We start from the raw sequence: 22,401 nt of genomic DNA on the forward strand, positions 1-22,401 counted from the left end.
AATTCCCACGAGCTCCACTCTTTCACGTCACATGCCTCGTTTCTTTCTTACCGTTCCCCTAGTCGCTTGTTTAACGGAATAATACTTCTGCACGCCGCGCAGCAGCAGCAGCCTGTTTCTTTTTTTCTTTATCGGCCTGCAATCGTCGCCCACCTCGCTCGCCAACTTCTGTCCTCTCATAAACCCACGCGGCACTCGTACTCGGCGTTTCGCAACTACATTAATTGCAACCTGTTCGTCGAGTGTGTTTCTCTACTTCCCGTTTCCTGAACGCTCGCCGGGAGCCACTCGGTGCTTAGAAAATCGCTTCGGAACTTAGTCACGGATCGGAATCGGTTTTTATCACAGGCGACCGATGCCGCGTCTAAGAAAACTCGCGTCAGCCCTGTTTCCGGACACGGAGACGATGATGTCTCCGACCGAAAAATATAAGAGCGACCAAAGTGTACGAGAAAGAGCGGAAGAGAGAGAGAGAGAGAGAGAGAGATATGGTTCGAGGTGGGAGAGGAAGTTGCTGGACCATGTCGACTGGTTCCCAAGCCTGCCGAAGTGGACCTATCGACTCGAAACGAGTGTGCTCGACGTTGAAATCCCGGTCGCTGCTCCCGTTTCTCAGCATCCATCCCCCTGTTCCTGTTCCCTCTTCCCCCATCGTCATCGCTCTCTTGCTTTCCATCTCTCTGGCCGTCGATCCCTCTGTCCGTCCTTTTCCCTGGTCCGTTCATTCGTCCGTTCGTTTGTATCGAACGTAAACGATGCAGCGACGAAGGGAGGGAGGGAGGTAGGGAACGGGGGTGGACACGGTCCAGCAAATCCGAAATCCCCTTTTCCTCGATATAAAGCTTTACCCCTTTTTTCGGCTTCGTCCTTCCGTCGACTTCGCGCCAATACTTTCTGCGAACAAACCAGCCGGCACAAGTATCGAGCCACCGGGTGAAGTCGACTTATATACGTATGTATAATACGTATTTCAAAGATTCCGGGGAACACTCGGAGAACCGAACGAACGAACCTCCGCCCGCCCGGCGATGACTAACCGCGCGTCGACATTGTTACATGGAAGAGCAATATTTCGTCCGGAACGTCGAACTGCAGCGATGCGTGCCGACTATTATCAATTACCTATTTCGCTTGATAATTACCGCTGCGCTGCGTCCCGGGTGATTAATGGAGCGAGTATCAGAGGAAAAAAAGGAATTGTTCCGTTCACCGATCGCTCGTTTCGAACACGCGCGATCGCAAAAAGAGTGGTAACGTTTCGGTGGCTCTGTCTGTGAAAACGTCATTTTGAAGCCACTCCGGTTGATCGAGCCAGAAATTGAATAAAGCGTTGTCGGCAAGCTATGTTTCATTTCAGTTCGTTCCACGAGCTCCCATTGAAAACTTTTATACAAGCCGATAACGCTCGCCCGAAAAGTAAATGGGACATGCCTACGTCTATATTATGCGAGGCTCGTGTCGCTCGCGTTGACTCGACGAAGAATTCGTTGCGCGCGATCATCTGGCAATTTTCAGGATTCCGTGGAAACCAGCTTTTATGTCCCCTGTTAATTTCCAACGCGCTATGACGCGCTTGAATTCGATTTAAAGTTGAGTCGACAATTAAAGCGGCGATGTAATTGTAAGTTTAACGTGTAACAGATCGCGTCGAAAGACCGTGTAACTACACCTATGTACGTGATCAGAAAGTTTAGATAATGGCGCGACGAGATAGTCGATAGGGTTGGCGTGATTCCGCACGGAAGTGACAATATTATTCTGTTTCAGGGTGTGACGGGCGACCGGCTGGCCGGGGGCGCCGCACACCTCCTCCATCTCTTCTTCTTCTTGCCACGACCACAACACACAATGTAACAACAACTACCACTACTAGAGTCGTCCACGTTCTCAATGTACTCGATGTGGTACGTCACCATACCCCTAATCGGTGTCTCTGGAGATATGTCAATATCCTTGTTAAGTTTTAAGTTTAACGTGTCTCACATAATTTACGTTCACCTGCCTCACCACTTAGTGCCTCCTCTCAATGTCTTTGTTCCTTGTTTCTTTTGTTTCATTTAAATCAGAGTCTCGTGTCATGACCCACGGAAGATGGTACACCCTCACTGTTCTTGCTGTTGGCCACGCACGTGTGCGACGACGACGAGAGCAATAACGAGTATTTTTCGTTTCGCGGGCACGGGAACTAGTCATCGGTTTCGGATGCGGCCGCGCGTACGTTTTTGCATCGCTCCGGGAAGGTTCCACGGTCCGATTATAATTACCGTGCTCTTCCATTATCTGGCAGCTACGTACACGCCGTGGAAAAGCGAATTTTCGTTTCGGTCTGTACGCCCGCGTTCGGTTCTCCTTAATTAAACTGGCCCGGCGAATTTTAGTTTTCATGCAAATTGCGATTTAATTAAATTCGCACATCGCATCTATTTTCACTGTTTTTAAACACCGCGACCGATCGAGTTATGCCGGTCGAAAATAATTTTCAATTCGACGACCGGCGTTCCCTGATTTTCTAACGATCGAAACGCTCTTCGCGCACACGTGCGTATTTTACACATCAGTCAACATTATGTATACATTCTATATATATTTGCATACATATGTGTATATGTATGTGTATATGTATATACGGTATATGTACATATATTATATATTAATATACATGTATCCGCTGTGAGTTCTGTTACAATGTGACTTGTGGTTGGTTTAGTTTCGTTGGTTTATCGGTGTTCGATGTTGGCTGCTATTGTTGGTTGTTAGGTGTTTAGTGGTCACTCTGTGTTGGTACTCACCCTATCGGCTCCTTCCTCTTGTACCCGCAACACCGACAACCCTCTGCACCCTCTTGCTCCCGCAGCCCGGATCCCGAACTTGATGTTAGAAGTTACAACGTCAAGCTTGTCTCCCGCCGCGAACAACTCCGCTCGATCCGGCCGACGCGCCGACAAAAAAGTGTTACCGAACACAATTACAGAACGTACGGTAAGGTGCAATTTTATTCGACATTGTCAGACAGCATGCTGTTTTTAAATGTATAACGAGGATAATATATATTATATCTAATAATTGGAACAAGTGTCGCATGATAAGAATCCTCGTATCGATGTGTATTAACGGCTACCATGATATTGTATTTAAAAAAAAAAAAAGTATATATTTGCTACTGATGGATATATGATGATCTCGGTTTTTAAACAGGACTGTAATATTATATTCTTCCCGTTTTGGATTGTATTCGGTGGAAAGTAAAATATCACTCGCGTGAGAGCCAAGAATTCACGGGAACTGCTGTAGAAAATTGATAAAAACCGAAGGAGGAGGCACGTATCGCCTCGTTGTGGAATTTAAATATTTTTGAAGAACGAATACGAGACCTAATGATCTTTATGCAGTGCGCGTACGAGACTCCCTCGCGGAATACCATTTCTAGACCTGGGAACGGTCCGCACGAAAATTGCTGATATTCGATTAGAAGGAATTCTCACAATTCTCAGAGCGCGATGTAAATGTCGTTTAATTATAAAACGTTTTTATTCGGTTGGATGTTAATTATTGAACGGAGCCGATAAATCAGTGTACACGCATAAACGAGCGCGGTTTACGCGGTAAATATCGATACTACGTTGCCTTTTTTTCCACCAGTACTGCTAATTAAGTTTCGCAGATAGGGGTGGGTTATTACCACAGATTTAATGGGTTTGGGAAACGATTGGTGTTTACGATCAGGAGGTAGGGGCGGATCTGCGGTCGAATTGCTTGAATTCTTAATAAGAACTGACCGAAAAAACGGAAGAACGCTGCCGTTTGCGACTTTGCGGGTAAAACAATCACGCCGGCAGATAACAGGCGTGAAAAAAAATAGATACCTGCGTTCTTTTAATTGGACCAGCATTATTTATTTAAAACTGATATTAATTAATGAAAGATTCACGAAATCAACGCAAGTACTCGTTTCACTTTATACAATTAATATCTTATAATTATTCGATCAAAATAATGATAATATTATTTTAATAATATGAAAAGAAAATCAATAGATTTAAATACAGGGTGTAATCTTTTTTAATGAATTCGGATCTCTCACAGTTTGACACTATTCTTGTATCCGTGTCAAAACTTGTTCGGTATCATTTACGTGCGTTTAAGTCTAATCGCGGAAAACCGTGGTCTCGATCCGCGTTCCAATTCCATCGGAAATGTCGAACGACATTTTACCCTATCGAATTTGTTGGGAACGGCGGCGACGCGGTCGGGGAGAAGAGAGGACGGAACGTTCAGCTCGAAGAAACGTTCCTCTGACTTCGGCATGTGTATGTGAGAACGGAGGTACAGATAGATCGAGGGAACATTTATTTGCTGGCAGGAATCCTTCGCAGTTTTTCAGCTAGACTTGCTGGTGCGCGCGGAGTTTTGCAAAGGCTATTCGATTTCAAACCCATTCGGACAATATTAAAAGGTAATTGGATTTCGACCTGGGCTAGTTGTTGCCAATGCGCCTGCTGCCTCTGTTCGATCCCGGGGTGGCGGCGGCGGAGGAGCCCGGGGATGGGGACAGAAAATTGGTGTAAACTTGTAAAGGGTGTCGGATCGGTAGAAAGTGGAGGATAACAGCCGGGGACTCTGTACAACGCCTGCGCGTTCATACCGGAATAATGGATAGTCGTTAAATTTAATTAGCACATAATTATTAGGAGTCCCGACGCGACACCGGCCAGATCAGCGAACGCTGCCCCGATCTCTCGTTGTCCTGGTTTTAATATCGAGGAGCCTCGATTGCGAAGGGCCGATACGCCGCTGTCCACTCAGTATTTCATCTGTCGATAGCCTTCCAACTTGCGGTTTTTATTAATTAAATCTGGTAACGATCGGATCGACCCTAGCCCAAGTTTCGCTTCAACCTCTCTTCCCACATTCTCTGCTTTAAAAAGTATCACGATGATCCGTGTTTGAAATTTATTAGTAAAAAGTAAAGTAAAAGAACGCGATTCAGCTCGTCGCAAAATAGTAACGTCTAATTTCGTTTCCATGTTCGATGTCTCATGAGGAAACGCCGAGACTCGCCGTGGAGGAATCTGAATAATACAACGATCACGCATAGCAGGAGGGAAAATAGCAGCTAGCAAAGCGGGGTTGAAACGCGTCAGGAGAATCGTAGAGAGAACGTGGATAAAAATCTATGAACGTCTTGCGGACGTTGTGTATTACGTATAGATCTCTGGGGATGATCGTCGTGAGACTCGCGCGGCGAGAAGGTGGACGTTTAAAACGCATGAACGTACGACCGGCCGGGCAAATTAATTTATGAATCAATTAGGGGAGTCGCGTTTAGATAGGGTTATCGATGCGCGGAGTAGTAGCCAGGCAGAGAGGAGCTCGAACGGCGAGGGAGCTGTGATATCGTACGTAACTACAATATCGGCGCGTTACCAATAAATAAGCCTACCGATACCATCTTTCATTTCGATAATTATTATTCGGCGCGGGTGTTAATTAATTAAGCGGCAGGCAGGAACACGGACAGGCTCTAGTAACAGTTAGCCCTGGATGGCACACGGAATGGCGCGCTCGAATGGAGGACCGAGGGTACACGCGTGTGCACACCGGTGTGCCATGATCGCACCAGGTGATAACTCCTCGGGCTCTCCGGCTAATTACCGGATGAAAGAGCTATCTGGCGACTGTCGTCAAAGCCCCCGGTGAAACCCGGTAAATGCACCTGCCGCGACACCCCATTGTGATATTTTAGCGCTCGCCGCGGTTTCTAAAGCGTCCCGGCCGCGGTTTTCGTTGTATCTAATTTTCATTTCGCGTTCCCAGTCACCCGGCTCGGGCACGAGCAAACGTTCATTCAAGAAATATCTTCCATCCAAATTCTACGCGTTTGATACGTACCGGAATCTACGAAGAATTCCTTGAACGACTGACTACTTTCAATTATTGAGAACGACTGTACGTAGAGAAAGAACTGAGTCATTCGTCTCTTTTAGTAATCAGATTCGAAGAAATTTGTTTGCGGAAAAGTCTAGGTAGTACGATAATATCGTGATATCGTATCTCACGGAGAATATGGATTCCGTCCGGATAAATGGACGATGGAAAATTTAGTGGCCAGCGTTCGTCCGAATTATCTTTCCTTATCCGCATGGAACTTTTGTAACAGGCGAAGCGTGCGTGACATTGGCGAGGAGTAAAATGTCAGGAGTACCAAAGTCCGTGCTATTCGGACGGAAGCCAACAGAGGGGGGGTCGGTATAATTTATTAATTTAATGCGTGTCTTTTTGGGTCAGAATCCGTATCTGGGTGAGAGAACGTTGGCATTTTTCCCGGGCGACAGGAAAAAATAATATCCCCCCCTTTTTACTCATGTCACTTCGCTGTACAAAGGATGTGTACAGGGAACCATGCGACAAGCAAATGAAAAACGTAATCACGTTTAGTTACTGACCAAGAATCATGGAATGGGTAGCCATTCGTTATGAAACAATGATGTTCCACGCATCAAAGAATAAAATTAAATTCAACGAGAATTTTATAGAATTACAATGTAATTCACTAAACTTCCAAGAAGAAATTTACTTTCCCCGTTGTTCGCCTACATTTTTCTCTACAAATATAGTAACTAAATCAGTGCGAAAGAACGAGGAAATGAAAAGATTGATTAGCTGCGAGTAACAGATTCAATGAGCAAGAAAAGTTCCTCTGGGAATAGTCGGTATATGGACGGTAGAAATCGTAACATATATGGCAAAGCTAGTTTCTCCTGCTAGGTTTGTTAGATAATCTATTCCAAGCAAAGAAATAATCTTCCGTTATAAATTCATTATTTCTCTCACTATTTTATTATTATAAATTCTGTTTCATAAAATATACAACATTTCGATGAAAATTAATTTGATCATGCCACTGTCTGCTTGTTTATTGTATTAAGCATCTTTTAATAAGCCAGAACGATCCGCTACGTCGCCTTTAGTCAGTCCAGACGGCGCATCGTATCGCCGGTTTCTCGACTTCGAATTCTCTGATGTAAATAAGCTCGATAACGTGCATGTCGTTGCTGCAGGACAGAAATTCAATAACCAATAGATATCCGAGGAATATATTCAACAAGCTACACGTATAAGCAACGAAAATTGTGTGGAAGAGAGTGGATTGGAGAGAGATCGCGCGAAATAGCAGAGTATAGAACGAGAGAGGAGTAAACGGGAAAAGAGAGAGTCAAAGGAAAATAGCGTGGAGAGGAAAAAGAGGTGAAGAGAGAGAGAGAGACACACACACGGCTGTGCTCGAGTAGCGCTTCTATTCAATTTAGCCGCTCCGTGCCACGGATCCTCGCTCTCTCTCGTATATTTGCCGGGATTTGATTTACGCATAAAATATTCACCTTGTCCAAGATTTCGTTAGAATTTCGAAGTTCGGGAAAGCGCTGCCGCTACCAGCTGCTACCGCTGCCACTGCCATTGCCAGCACCACCACCATCACCATCACCGATAGCTGCAATGCAAACACCCCGGAAGAGAAAGACGAAGTAGAAGTAACCGGAGAGAAACGTAAGTGCACGGCGCATGGAACGTTCCACAGCAGTATGGGATAACGAACGGAACGGGAGGGTAAGGGAGAAGTTCGCGAAAGGGGTGGAACAGTGGTGAAGCGAGGTGACTTTTGCGAAGGATTCTGTGCGGGCGCCTCGGGGTAACCCACGGGTAAGAAACTTTGCGGAGGCGAAAAAAGTGGCGGGAGGGAACGAACGGGTAGCTGAAGAAATTTCGTGACCTCCGCTGATACTCTTTTTTCCACCCCAGATTTCTTCGTCCCTTTTCTTTTTACCAGCCTCCTCCTCTTACCTTCTTCATTCCCCTCTATCGCCTCGGTCCTTCGCTGAATTGGATGAATCGGAGGGAACCGTGCGATGACGAACTTTTTATGATCGATATTCGCGATGAACGCGGAACAGAGGTAGTCACCTGAACTGAACTTCAAGATGAGCTTGATAACAACTTTGTACCCTACTTCCCTTTCCACGGCCGTACTTCCTCAAACACGTTACTGGTATCAGTGTGCAGAATTTTTTTTTTGTGCCAACATATACTATATCTCGTGGCTCTCTAACATTCTCTCCCCTTTCATCAACTCGAGCTTTCCCGTACATAAAATTTCAATCTCCATTATTCATACAGCAAAAAACAGTAAATGACTATGTACTTTATAAATAAAGTAGAAATTCTGTTTTATTCAGTACTTAAATAACAAAGTAGTCCATTTATAGGAGCCCCTATAAACGAATATGTTATCGTTTAACCATCTCTAGTCGGTTCATACAATGGAGAAAGACGTATTTCAGTTTACTGTTGCTCCGCGGGCAAAGCAAAAGTTTGGCCATAGCGAGGCGTTAGAGCGAGGTCAGAGGACTTCGGTAGGAGAGCGCAATAAAAATCGACCTAGGGATCAATTTTCGGGCACAGTGACCCTCCGCGAATCGGTGATCCGCGTTAAGTATTGTCCATGGACTCGCTGGTGTGCCGCGTTTATATCTACACTTTCGCTCTCTCGCAATGGAAGTTTCACCGGATGCGCCGTGAATTTATCCACGTCGCTACTCCTTCCGTCCGAAAACTTATCCAGGATGGCAGGATACGGGGCAGAGGGTGCGCGTACACGTGACCACGGCAATATGTTCGATGGCAGGACCGTTAGCTCGCCCTATTGGTTCCGAAGGACCCAAGCTCGAGCTGCTCTCTATTCCATTTATTCCGTATACATAATACATCGTTTTGCGAGCAACCAGGCCCCATTTGGATTCCTATCGAGCATGTATGTTAGGTATTCTTATTTCTACGCTCGATTTAACGGCTCGCGATAGGGACACCGTTTCCGCTGATCCGTCCACTTTTATCTACGTCGGACCCACGTCACGACCGTTAATTAATCTTTATCTTTAGCATGGCGAATCGTTCACACGTTTTAATATCCGCGTTGTACAATTTCATTGAAAATTATGTGAACGGGAAGCACGACGAATTTAGACTGATACAGATTTATTCTAATTGCTAATTAGAAACGAACGTTTATCGAGACAGAACGGAAACTAATTAGTACGGAAGTTATAGATAATTTAATTAGACTGGCGGATATCTGATCGCTATTTCCTTCGTTTTAAAGACCCGTTTTAAAAACCCGTTTTAAAACAAGAAACTATTACGTACCTTTTTAACTCCATATTGCGACACGTTTCGTCGAAAAGCATGAAGAATGAGTTTCTTAACTTTATAAGCACGGGTGGCAAACGTACAAGCGGAAGTCAGGTGGCACTCTTTGACCGAGAGGAAACGATCGGAGGCCGGGCGGGGGACGTCTTCTTTCACGCGAAAAGCTGCTTTTCCTCGAGCGATCGCGAGCCATCACTTCTGACAGACGTAATACGCATTTGAATCGGTCTCGCATGAATATGAATAGAGTCGCGGGGGCTGAAAAGGGGGGTTGACGGGCGGAGGGGCCGAAAGAGGGGTTTAACTCGATGAAATCCATGGCGCTGGGCCGCGCCGTCGTGTGCGGTGCACAGTGAGCCAGCCGTCTCTCATATACATAGGTGCTCTATCGAGTACGTGTCCCGATAATGCGCGCCCCGAAATATAATCCCCGTCGCGGTGGCGCGCGACGAAAGCTTCGGGTTTCGATGCGGCGAAAATCGCGCATAGCTTACCCGCGCGCGCCCGCTATTTCATGCTACAGGAACCGGCTTTTGGCCCGGCACACAGGAGAGAAGTGGTGGAGGACGCATAGCCGGATCCCCCGGTGAATGGCTCCGGCCGGCTATAGCTATATCGCGGATGCGACGCGTAATTACTTTATACGTTTATGGCTAGGCGACGCGGCGGGCCTTTCGTCGGGCCCCTTTTGTCGGGAACGGCCGCGTGATTTATCGAGGTCTGCCGCTGCGGCAACCACCCTGGGAATTTCTAAAGCCCGCACGGATCTCGCCGCTATCGTTTACCCACCCGTGCGAATTTGTAACCGATCCTTGTAATCCCACGTTTAGCGGTCCGGCCTTTCTTCAACGTCGTCACGATTCGCCGGAGAATAATAGAAGAATTCGATCTTGCAAACGACGGTTTATCCGATTTTATACGCAAGATCGATGCCTCGGAAAGATATACAAAATCGAACTTATAAAGTTCGACGATTCTCATTTTCTTATATTGAACAGTAATAGCAATTATACGTGTAAGAGCCGACGTGAATTAGCGCTTCTGATTTATCTTTTAGAATTGGGAAATTATTCTAGCTCACTCTACGCGATACGTTTCTCGTTGGCGATCGTAGAACGCTGAAAGCGTTGCGACTTTTAAACCCCGCCTTAAATCCAGCAGCTTCCATTAGTGTTGATAGAGGATAGCCTTCGCTTTTTGCGGCCGTATATCGAGGCAATCGCGCTCCCGAGCCGTGTGTGACCATTAATGGATGCGTGAGGCGACTGACGAAAGGAAAATAGACGAGCAGAGAGGAGAAGAGAAGTATCCACGGCACGACGGAAAGGTGTTATGTGATGTGTAGAATAATCGATAGGCACCGTCTGATCGGAAATCTGCCGTGGCTCGCCACTACCAGCGAAGGGTCCTCGTGATTCGTGGATCCCGACTGCTGTCGGTATTAATATTTGACACACATCATTCGGTTTTACTACCGGCATAAACGCGTCGCGTCGGATAGCCTCGTGCGTGCATCACGAATCACCGGAAATGCGATTCGCCCGGGAATCGATGGACGCTGGATATACGTAAGCGGTTAAGAGAGGACCTCTCCGCCCCGCCGTGAATACATATGCATCATTTTCGTCACTCGAAAACCGTTTCGAACGGCCTGTTATCCCCCAAGCATGCAGAACGCGTTCGTACGTGATAGTTCACTGACGCGTAATGGCCATCGCGTATGAAAGGGTCACCGTTTTGTTAAACCCGTACGGATTACGCGTACGCCTGATAGACGAAAATTGCCGTCCGTGAATCGCAGCTTTTTTTATACTACAAAAGAGGGAGAGAGAGAAAGAGAGAACCTTCTAGGAATTAATGGTTCGTGCCGTTTTAAAGAATTCGATAATTGCAAACTTTTATTTCACTGTTTTAAGAAAGGACCGTTTAATAAACACGCGTTCTTTAAATTAAAATTGAACGCGGGCTTTCACTGTATTGAATTAAGAAACGTTTCTTTGAATGGAGTCTGTCCCGGGGAAATTATGTAGCGAACGTTGCCGCAAGCAATCTTGTTCAATTTGAGCAAATTATTAATTCTCTTTGTTAGCGGGATGTCTGCCGGAAATCACGAAGCGCGTGGTTATGACAGCCGGCTCTCAATGGAATTTCTCTACTTTTATACCTCGGAATTTCTTTCATCCAACTGCGGCGAAACACGGATGTACAATAATTTCTCGCCCCCCCCCCCTCCTCCTTTTACTTCTCTTTTCTCTTTCCGGCTCGTGTAATTATCTGAACAGGTATTTATAATTAGATCGATGCTAAATTACGCAATTATTTGACACCGAACTGGGGAGCCTCTTTCGATAATTACGATAGTCTCTTCACGTTTCTTCCGCTTCAATAAATTACGAAACTTAGCCATTATTAATAGACGCGTTCGTTTCAGCTAATTTTCCGATATTATCATCGGCAACAGAACGGAAAACGATAATTGCACTTTCATCAATAGTAGTCAACCGAACATCCTGTAGATGTGAATATTTTTTATATTAATTATCCCCTTCTTTTAACATCCGACCATTTAGCATCTGTATTTCAATTTTAACAAGCGTTCCGTTGTGTAACGTGATATTTAATAGATTGGTTTCATACAATACCGCCGTGGACCTTTGTTATGTCCTCGGTTTCTGATCTAAAATCTGGAAGTCAGGACCGTAAGTACTCCACGTTAATAGGGATTCTTTGAAGCGAAACGTTACAAAAGATGGAGAGAGAAAAAGGTCGCTCTCTTTAAAGCTTTGATGAGCATCAGAGAAAGGAAGGGTGGGTGGTGGTATTTCGAGTTCTACCTACCGTGTTTTAAAGAAGGCATGGGACATGGTCGAAAAGATTCGGGCCGATGACCTCTGTACATGCTCTTTCCGGCGCGCCAAGTCTTGAATAGCCTTGAGAGCAGATTACGCTATTACCAGATGGAAGTAGATTCCCAATTCTCTATCTCTGCGCCAAGCCTGGTTGAACCTCGCCGCGCTACGGTCTTTCGGCAACTAAGGATCAGAAGCATTACTATGGCTTTCGCCTTTGAGGTAATAAACTACCTCATGTAAATTCTAACGGTGGTTTATATAATTCTTGGCCATCAAAGGTTAAGGGATATACATTCTTAATATAACGCTTCCGTTTCACTCTGTGTGGTCGAACTTAATCGTATTGTATTCCGTTTGAACTTGAATTTCGGTGGATGCTCTGTATAATGTAGGCCTAATCGAAACGATTGTCCGTGGAGAAGACCGATTTCAAACATTATATTTTCACTTCTTTTTTACGGATTATTTTTATACTGTTGTACATTGGATTTTTGCTACCTCTAGTTTCGCGGAGTTCAACAAAAGATTCCGTACGTCTGGAAATGGAAAATTATAATCTCCTCACTCTCTTATTCAGACACGTGGATAAAGAGAGGGATAGGGAAAGAGAAAGGGAAAGGGTGCGAGCAGCAGGATTGAAGAGGGAATTTCGGGGCGCGAGGAGGAGTGGATGGGTACGGACTGGCCATGTAAAGCGGAATGAATCTCGCAGCCGCACGTGGCTTGGCCACGATCCACGCTATCCCGACCACTCCTCGCGTTGTGCAAGCTTTTTATGTCGGGAATTTAAATTAGATACAACCACCCTCCATCCACAACCACTGAAACTCGCGCCGCGCCTACCGAATCACCCGGGAGATACTCCTTTATTTCACGGTACTTTATTCCGCCTCGCCGTTTCGCTCGTCTTAGCATTTAAACGAGTATCGACTGAGTTCGAGGTTTAATGCGTCGGAGATGTTTCATCGACTTTTAGAGTGAATTAGAAATAAACATTATTGGCAATCCGTGTAATGAATTGGTGCAGGTTAAGTGTTAAAACAAATGTACGTCACTCACTCTTGTATTGTAGTTGACTTACAACATTCTATGTTTAACAGAAAACTGTCAAAGTGAAATTGGATGTGAGACATTTATACGATATTAAAGTATCAGAGTTATAAGAAAAATGCATAGAATCTTTCTTGTAGAGCGTGAAGCGAAACAAATCGGTGGGAAGGAAAGCGAGTAGGTAGTTGAGGATCGTGCCTGATCAGCCGTGAGCCTCACGGCAAGTAGTCGGCGCCGATTTCGGTCAGCCGTGAGCTTAAGCAACGGCAATAAGCGGCGTTGGCGCGGCGGCCGCGCGCGATCCGTTTGCTCGGGCGAAATCAGCCGGCAGTCGTTTTCGATTCCGGTCGATACCGGTCGAATTCAATACGGTGCGAGATATCCGTGGGGTAGAGGTGGCTGGCTGCCTACCTAGGAAGAGGTGTAGGTTGGCTAGAGGCGTGCCAAAATGTGATTGCGGCAACATTGCGTCACCGCCGCTGGTCCCGGGGTATCTTTCGGAGGCTCGTCGTTCGAGAGGACGAAGTAGGATTCTCCTCCTTTCGAAAGCGTCGTTAGAGGCCCCCTGGCACAAAGCCAATCACATCGACTACGCTACTGTGTATGTTTCACCCCTAGCACAGTGCTACCTCTCTACACGCTGCTACACACCCTCGCTCTACCCTCGGTTTCTTTAGCCTGGCGTAGGCTCGGTCCCTCCGCCGCGCCCTGCCGCGCAGCGTCGCACGATAGCCCGGCTAAGGGGATTCTCGTTTCTTGTTTGCACCTATCGGCCTACCCACACACCGACTGTTTTTCTCCCCGTGTAAACATCGATATGACCAATATATAGATATCGGAATATGACCAGGATATTGTGTACAGTCCTTTCGACCGCTCGAAACTCTCTCGTGGAGAAAATTACTTCGCGTTCTACTCTGCACTTTCGCTCTCTCTCTCTCTCTCTCTCTCTCTCTCTCTCTCTCTCTTTCCCTCTCTGTTTCCCAGTCGTCTCTCTTTGTCTCTCACCGTACCTCGGTAAATTTCGAATCGAACTACCGACTAAATAATAGCTCTGGTAAGACCACGGTGCAGTCGATGCCGAGTGCGCGAGATCTATTAACTCCGTACGGTGTATCGAGATTAACGTAATCGTGTCCGGAATGAATCGATAAGCATCTACTACCTGCAGGAATTGAGCGAGGATATATCGTTCTCAGGAAACGGGGCTGAATATAAATGTTTGTTCGGGCCGTGGCGCATTTATCGTTCACCAAACTATTTGCACAACCAAGCTGATTCATTTAATATAGCTGCGTAAATATTTTCGAACAACGTGTTAATATCCATTAGTATTGAATGCTGCGCGTTTAAAGTTCACCGCCGGAATTGAAACGTGAACGGAAGGTTAACGCAGTGCGGTAACCCCGGCGAAGTAAATACGAACATCTACTTTACATCCGGCACGATTTACCGAGTTTGCCACCTGCGATTCAGTTCGCACTCGTAAGGAAGAGCGAAAAAGAGAGAGAGAGAGAGAGAGAGAGAGAGGGATAGAGGGAGGAATAGAATGGGCGAACTCGAATTAGAACCGGAGTTTGAGGGAACGAGTGGAGTTAGTTAGTATGCTAATCCCAAAGTGGAAACACTTAAATTCATTACACAAACTACTAATTACGGGGATAATGAGCCATCGCTAATCGCCGAAAGAATTACACCTACCTACCTACCGGCTAAAGAGGTTTCAACAGGAGCTAGCAGTTAGAATCATAGACAGTGAATACACCGGCGCGACGCGATGCCGAATCTTTTGCATTCAACCGAGAACGATCTTCAGCTCACGTTTCCGGGCCACGGCTGGGGAATTATATCAAAAAGCGATTTTGTTCATTGACATTCAGCAGGCAACCGGTGTACGTGAGTTCCGGTGTAGTTGTGCAAAAGTTTAACGTATTAATTACGGAAAGTTCGTACCGGCCCCGGTTTCTTTTCTTAGCCGCTCTTCTGCTCCTTGCGTTTTCTTGCCCCTTCTTTTTTTTCTTCCTCTCTCTTTCTCTTTCTTCCCCGTCCCCTTCGTCTTCGTCGTCAACGGACCGTATCGCATTACTTAATGCCGATGCCGGCACGGGCTGCGAGCTTTTAACGAGGTGAAACGTTTGACGCCTCGTAAAAGGAGACCGACCCGAGCTAGCTTTTCTTTCAATTTCCCAAAGAAGCCCCTTGACATTTATGACACTGAATTATACCGGCCGACAGCTGATTTTAATCGTCGTTAAACTTCAACAAATGTCTCGGTTACGTTCAATTTTTTCGAATCAATTATTCCATGATTATTCTTTAATTAACCGGCCTAGAATTAATTTTACATATTCTACGAGATCGTCAAACATGAGCCAAACAGAGATTTAAAAATCTTAAAGAAGCGCACTATTTTATTCAAATCCTGTTTAAATTGCTCGACTGCGAAACGACTGTAGTTTACAGCTCGGTTTCAACGTGTAGCTCCGTTCTCAAGTATTCGCAGGCATTGGATACACGCGAATAAATAGTTGATCGAGCCTAAGAGGTCCCTCAGTGTAGTACATTTCTGCATCGCGTCGGATCCGGTACTTGGACTGGCCGGTCGGATCGGTTGAGCATAACTTTAGCATGGTCCACAAGGGGCTGCCACGGGGATGAGGGAACGGCAGCAGGGGGAGACGTGACTGGCCTGCCAGGGGTAGCATTACGCCTAGACGAACGCGGATCAGCGATACGGCGCCAATCTCTAACCTAACCAGTCTCGATCTCCAAAGCACGTATATCGTTACGCTCATGACGCCGAGCGCCATGCAACTGAGTCTATCTTCTCGAAGCGTCGACACGGGCTCGTATATCTATACCACCGAGGTATAGACAGAAGCCCGCAGAATTTTTCCGCTTCTCCTAAGAGAGGAAAAATCTCGTATGCCTCGTGCGATACTCGTAGAAAGAAAGAATATTTCGAAACGAAGAGAGGAGTCCACCAGCCTTTGTCGTAGATCTCCAAGTTTCTGTTCGTGCTTCATCGATGTTTCACGTTCTGCGTTCTGACAAAAGGGACACGCGCGTCGTTAGAAGGAACTTCTACATTTTGTTGCGCCGTGGCTTGTAATATACCAGACGCGGTTGTAATGTATTCTCTGAATACAATGGGAACTTTCCTCGAGTGAATGACCCGTCATTTTACATTCGCAATTCTTACATCAAAGTAATACGTAGAACGGCGTGGTATATATTTATTTTGGGGGAGAAAATCAATTTTTTAAATGAAACGCGTGAGTCAGTCGTCTCTGGAATATAAATAATCTCCGCGCAATCTGTCGTGAACGGAATGGACGCGAACGGCTCGGGGCTAACCTTTGCTACGTGTAAAGACGTCGTTTACATGCAAACAGCGTGCATCGAGTAACCGGGCCCGTAAAGAAGCAACGCAAGATACGCCGTCCAATGGTAATTTCGATCTCGTAGATACGGAGTTACAGGGCGCGGGCTGTAATTACTCCCGCCGCGCCGCAACCCCTTTATACTTGGGTATCATGTGTGGCTATACCTACATGGAAATGCTCGGGACTTGAAAGTTCACCTGATTTCGCAGATAGCGTAGCTACATACGTACGGTTCTCCGACCTGCCCGCCTGATTCGGTGGGTAGGCACTACGTGGCAAGTGTGTGTCGCGGCGATATATTGTTTTCACACGCCACCGCCGTGAGCCCGGGCCCGAGAACGTTCATCCCCGTTTGCAATTAACCCCGCGATTAGAGACTTTGCAACCTTGGCTCGATTTATCCGAGGAAAAAAATTATCCGTCGCTCGATACGCGCAGGTAGGAACGGACCCCGAGATCGTTCGACCATCGGCGAACAATGCTCGGTTCGCATAATAGGAAATATCAGATAAAACCGAGCTAGAGCTCAACCCAGTTAACCAGTATCGATAACTGCACGAACGAAATTCTATTGTAACCGGTCGCGGTATAACAGGTGATATTTTTCGGTGTACCCGCTGAACGCGCTATATCGGATTGCCATTAAAGTTCGGTCAGAAGTTGGAGAAAGAAAGAGCCGTAAGCGCGGTAACCTGGCGCGGGGACGATGGTTAAAATACTTGAAACCCGGCGCCGACACGAACGGCAGCAGAAAACCGAGAACTTAGCCGAGTCAACGTTGGAAAGTTTAACCGAGTGCGCCGGTTCCCGGTGTTTGACGAGGCATTTCACGAAGAAAGTACTTCTGCTGACTTTGTTAATAACCCGTAACTCGGTTTCCACATCGGGATTGTGTACATTCATCGCCTATGCTCTGCGCTTGATATCTAATTGATACCGCCGGCTCGACGTAAGCCGCGTATCGCTCGAACCGATTCCACGATTTTCATTCTTTTTCACCTGGCGTCGAATCAGATTTTATGATCCCGTCCCGTTCCGCGGGGGCAATACGTAATGAATATGCAGCGACCACGTCGAGTTCGGACGGGTTAACGAAACGCGATATAACGCGGCGTAAAACATAATTATCAACGGGAAGAGTAAGGCGTACGGGGTTGCATTATTCATAGGCGCGGTTGGTCCACTTTTAGAATGGTACGGGTATTATTCACGAAATTGCAGGCTTACGACTCTATCCCGATAAGGTGATACCTCACGATGGATGTAAAGAGGAGCCTCGAGGTCTGACGAATGAATACGTGGGCGATAATCGCTTTCATTTGTAACACATCACGGAGACTTTTCGCCTTAAGTATTATACATCGCATCGCCTCTATAATTTCTCCGTCGTTAAAGTACAGTTTATTGTCTTAAGTGATAATTGATATTCTACTCGCAGCCTTTGCATACATTGAATTTACTAAAATAGAACTTGACAGTGTACGCTTGATTATTCGTTAATTTATAACTAGAGAATGGGTTTTCAAATTAAGATCACTGCGTCTCGATAACGCGTGAAATATTGCGTTAATTGCTAATTTATATATTGCCCGGCTTCTTATCAGATGCGATAATAAGAAGCACGATTGCTGAAAGCTTTCAAAGCAGAATGAGGTCAGGTCGCGTGGTAAATGGAATAAAACATTAACTTTTACATCGGGACGATAAGCGACGCCCTGCGATTAACATCGAGGAGCCCAACGAGAGGAGGAAACGCATTAAACACCGGCGTCCGAGATAAACTTCAAACTGTGATCGCGAAATTCTAATTCAAAGGGTTAATTGCAGTCAGGCGAGCGGGAATATGTTACGGAGATTGATCGCCGGAACATCATTTTGCGTGACGGGAATCGCGGACTGGATAAACATGCGATTCTCATAACACGATGCTATTCGTAGTAGCTCAACTCGAGCCCTCAACAATTATCGTGCGAACAGTGAAGTGAAAAACAAATTTTGCATTTTTCAGATTGACACTGAAATCTCTTCGCTTTATGGTGACGTTTAGTATTCGCGTAGAGGATGCGTTTGAGACATGGTCGATTTAACTCGAAAATATCTGCTGGCAAGTTAAAAAAGGTACACAGGATACGCCGGGCAGGAAGTACGTAGAACATCTTGCGTGTTGCGAATCGCAAGTCGGATAAGCCAACAGCTCGAGAGGGAATATAGCGCAGCGCGCCCGGTTCGTGTGTTTTAGAAGATTAGTTGCCGAAGGGGGAAGGAATAAGAGGGTTTGAGTTGTTCTTGCTGCGAGAGATAATAGGGCCCGCGCTGTCAGTCTGCCGGATAACATAATACTTCGACTTGTTTACACTACCCCCTCGCTTCCAACCGAACGCCTAACCTGCGTTTCGTCTTCCGTTAATTAATACGGCAAATGTATCTCTCTCTGAGCCCGGGGTTAATAGCGGCCGGGAGGGGTGGGAAGGGCTGCAGGGAAAACAGGCGGGCCGCGAGAGGGAAAGTACCTAAGACACGGAGAGTCGATATTGAACATCTCCACCGTCTAATGGAGCCTGCACGATCGAGCCTGACCCATTCGAGCTGCAACGCAAACGTTGGAAATTCATTCTCAAAGTTAATTCGTTAATTCCGTTGGATATTTAACGAGATAATATAGCGAGAAGACGCGGCAGATAAAAACAAGATAAATGATGCTGATTCATTAAAAGAGCAGCTTTTTTCTCGCGGAATTCGCGAATCAGTGCGATCTACTCTTTCATTCCTGTTTTTCCCTCGTCGCATTTAGAATACAGAAACTAATTGTTTTATCTCTGACACTGATTAATGGTCGCCTGCTTTTATCGAGCACAGTTAGAAAATATTTCCCTTTTTTACTCCGAATCGTTCTCGTTCGTGTAACTAAGATTTCTCGGTAATTACGTCGGCACAAAAGAAGGGGCGGCGATAAAACGGCGGAGGTCTTGCCCTTTATTTTAAGACACTCAGTGATTCGAGGACAGAGGATGACGCAGCTTTATCACGCTCACCGGCACGGCTAAATCAGTGATGCGTTTGCCACCTCTTCAGCCATTATCCGATATCACCTAATCGTCTATTTCCATTGTTCCCTTAACCGCGGGGCAAGTTCCGTTTCAAGAGACACATCATACTCTTGCTAGCGAGCTGCGTTGTTCCCCGCACGGATAAGCTGTTAACCACAGAGCCAACCTATTGTTCGGTAATGAAGACTGATGACAGGATGTTAGCGTTGAGCCGAATGAGCCCTGCCTCGCGCGACAAGAAACCATCGCTGGTTTATTAGACGTCGTTCCCGATAAACCCCTACTCTTTGTTTCAATGTCGTGACGAACGATGCACGACGAACCGCGGATTAATGAACTTGCGCCATCCCTCGATGACGGGACGCTGCCGATGACGCTGCCACGCAGAATCAGCAACTCCCCATGCTTTCTTCCCAAGCCTAGCATAATCGATCAATGCTTCTTTGAAAATAGTTACGTTGCTTCGAAACTTATTTCGATCTTCCCTGACTTCGCAACACTTTTTACGATTTAATCTCTCCAAATAAAATCCTTGTGTAAGTTACAGATGAGAATATCGATCAAAATCAGGTTCTTCGTGTTTTTACTTCGTTTTCTGCGGGAAGTATAATAAAAGTGATGGAACATTTATTATTTCAACGAAGAGATTCATCATCGCCTTCGACGCTGAACGTGTTCCCCAAAGAATAAGCCCTATTAGACTCAATCTTCGTCTACCCTTTCCGAAACCATCACTGTCACTCCCAAGTTCTAAAGATTATCCACATACAGAATTCTTTATTATATATTTTTACCAGAAATTCCTTACCACTGATAGAATTGTATAATAAATGTTGTATTATTTAACGTTTACGCGTGGGCAATTACGTGGGTACGACAGTGGAGAAAAAAATAGAGGAATAGGTGGATGTGAAGCGAGAAATAAAAGTAAGACGCGTGGTAGGTAGGGATTGCGAATAGTGAAACGAAGTCGGAAATCACGGAAGGGCGACGGTGTAATCTGTCGCGGGCGAGGGCAAAGGGAAAATTTTCAAGAGGATATACGTATCTGGCTGCTTACCTGAAAAGGGTACCATTCGGCTCGCAGTAATGGTCCGGGATTTTGAATGTCGCCGGTACGATAAGGGACGGAAAGGAAGCCATTATCGTGCTACGTGATCTTCAGCGTACGAGCGAAGCGTGCTTCTTAACCGTCGCATACCGGGGTTCTTATATTTTCGAAATATGTCTCAAACGTGTCCTGATATCTGCCCCATAAAGAATGTACGAAATTAGTTTCTGATATTTGTTATCGACTTTGTTAATCTTTCGCTCGTTAAAACGCTACTTCTTCAATAATCGTACGACCTGTGGACTTGGTTTTATCATAGATCGGACATATTTTATTATTTGCAGCTTACGAGGACTTTAATTGATACAAGAATATTTATTTTTAAATAATAATGAAATGTGATATTCATTTATATCGATCTAATTAATCGTCGTTAAGGATTTACGAAAGAGTGCTACGAAAAGGTAAAATTTCATACAGTGTGTAACCCATTCGGTGCTACGAATCGACGTTTGGAAACTTGGCTAGCGTGCTTAGCACTTTACTTGGAGTTGGCGATACCCCGCGATAAACTTTCCATTTCCACGCGGTGAGAGTTCATGTTGCACACAAAGAAAAAGCTCGGCCGTGATAAAGCTATCCTCCCCGTATTCGAGTCGTCTATTATCGGGCACGGGCACGTTATCGCGCCTTATATTTTCGAGATACACAGGGAGAGCAAACGGGCGCGCAACAGTACAGACCGGTGCGCCCGGCCCCGGAGGAATTATTGGTCTACGGCCGGTGTTATCGCAGTTATCGCGCCGCCGGAAACGGACCGCTCGTCTAATTATTCCAAAGCCTTTTCTATACCCTCCCGGCCGTAGGACGCGACGCGACGCGATGCGGCGCGGTGGCTCGCGAGAGAGCGACCCGCTAGGGAAGCGAGAACGAGAGAAGGAACACAAAACGCGGCCGTACGATAGGAGGGGAGGGCAGCTCCTTTCATACCGAAACGGAGTTGCCCGTTCGCAGCCATTCAACGAACTTGGGCAGTTGACTCTTTATGCGCAAAGTTTCCCGGCATTTCGATTTTATGTTAATTTCAATTCACTACGTCGAACCGTAGCCGAGCCACGAAAGAGTGTGCTCCGCTCCGCTCACGGACGCGGCCACCGTGTGTGAAGGAACAAGCCGCGCGCACACACGTTCCGGGGATCGGCCAAGTTTATCTACGGCCACCGAATAGGAATCGACGAAATATCGCTTTCTCACCCTACCGTTTTCACTCGCCGCCACTTCTTCCATCTCATCCCCCGTTCCCTGTCCCGCCGCTGGCCCGATTGTAATTCCTTTTAAACGATTCCCCGCGAACGTGACGCGCGATTCGATTCTATTTCACAGGTAAGAGAACCGCAGGAATATTCCTCGCCTTAACCCACATATGCGAAACTTTCTTCGAACTTCCGTCCGCGGCACTTATTACTTTTCTCTTTCATTTTAATCTTGTTTGCGATTTTCATCATAATTGACCGCGCTTTTATAACTACCGAAAAGGAAAGTGGACAAGTCCGCAATTTCGATTTTTTTTATGTGTTTGATTTAGGAGGGAACGCATACGCGTGACTGTTGCGTCACTCTTAATTGATTGACCGCGATTCACTTTAGTCGTTCCTGGTTGAATCATTAACGAATTTGTGTCTGTCATTTATTATGCACAAGCACGCAGCGGTTAAGGATGTATTGGCTATACAGTCAATCCCAAAGGTTTATGCACTTTAGAAACGCATTTTTTAAAAAGAAATCAGACGTCGGAAGAACATTGCTAATAATAA

The 22,401-nt window shown here is 46.0% G+C and overlaps 1 protein-coding gene across 5 annotated transcripts in view; it reads left to right on the forward strand.

Moving 5' to 3' along the window:
* Positions 1 to 22,401, forward strand: part of bru3 (CUGBP Elav-like family member bruno 3) — a 547,126-nt gene that overhangs the window by 195,437 nt on the left and 329,288 nt on the right. For 4 of the 5 annotated variants that reach the window (XM_018027376.2, XM_026814953.1, XM_018027378.2 and 1 more), the window contains one exon: positions 1,768 to 1,904. The exons of the other annotated variant lie outside the window; for it this stretch is intronic. The gene's annotated coding sequence lies outside the window, so the exon portion shown is untranslated. The remainder of the gene's footprint in view (positions 1 to 1,767; positions 1,905 to 22,401) is intronic. 5 annotated transcript variants of the gene reach the window in all.

Source organism: Ceratina calcarata, unplaced genomic scaffold (genome assembly GCF_001652005.2).
Source record: "Ceratina calcarata isolate Rehan_Ccalc_2016 unplaced genomic scaffold, ASM165200v1 scaffold422.2, whole genome shotgun sequence".
NCBI lineage: Eukaryota > Metazoa > Arthropoda > Insecta > Hymenoptera > Apidae > Ceratina > Ceratina calcarata.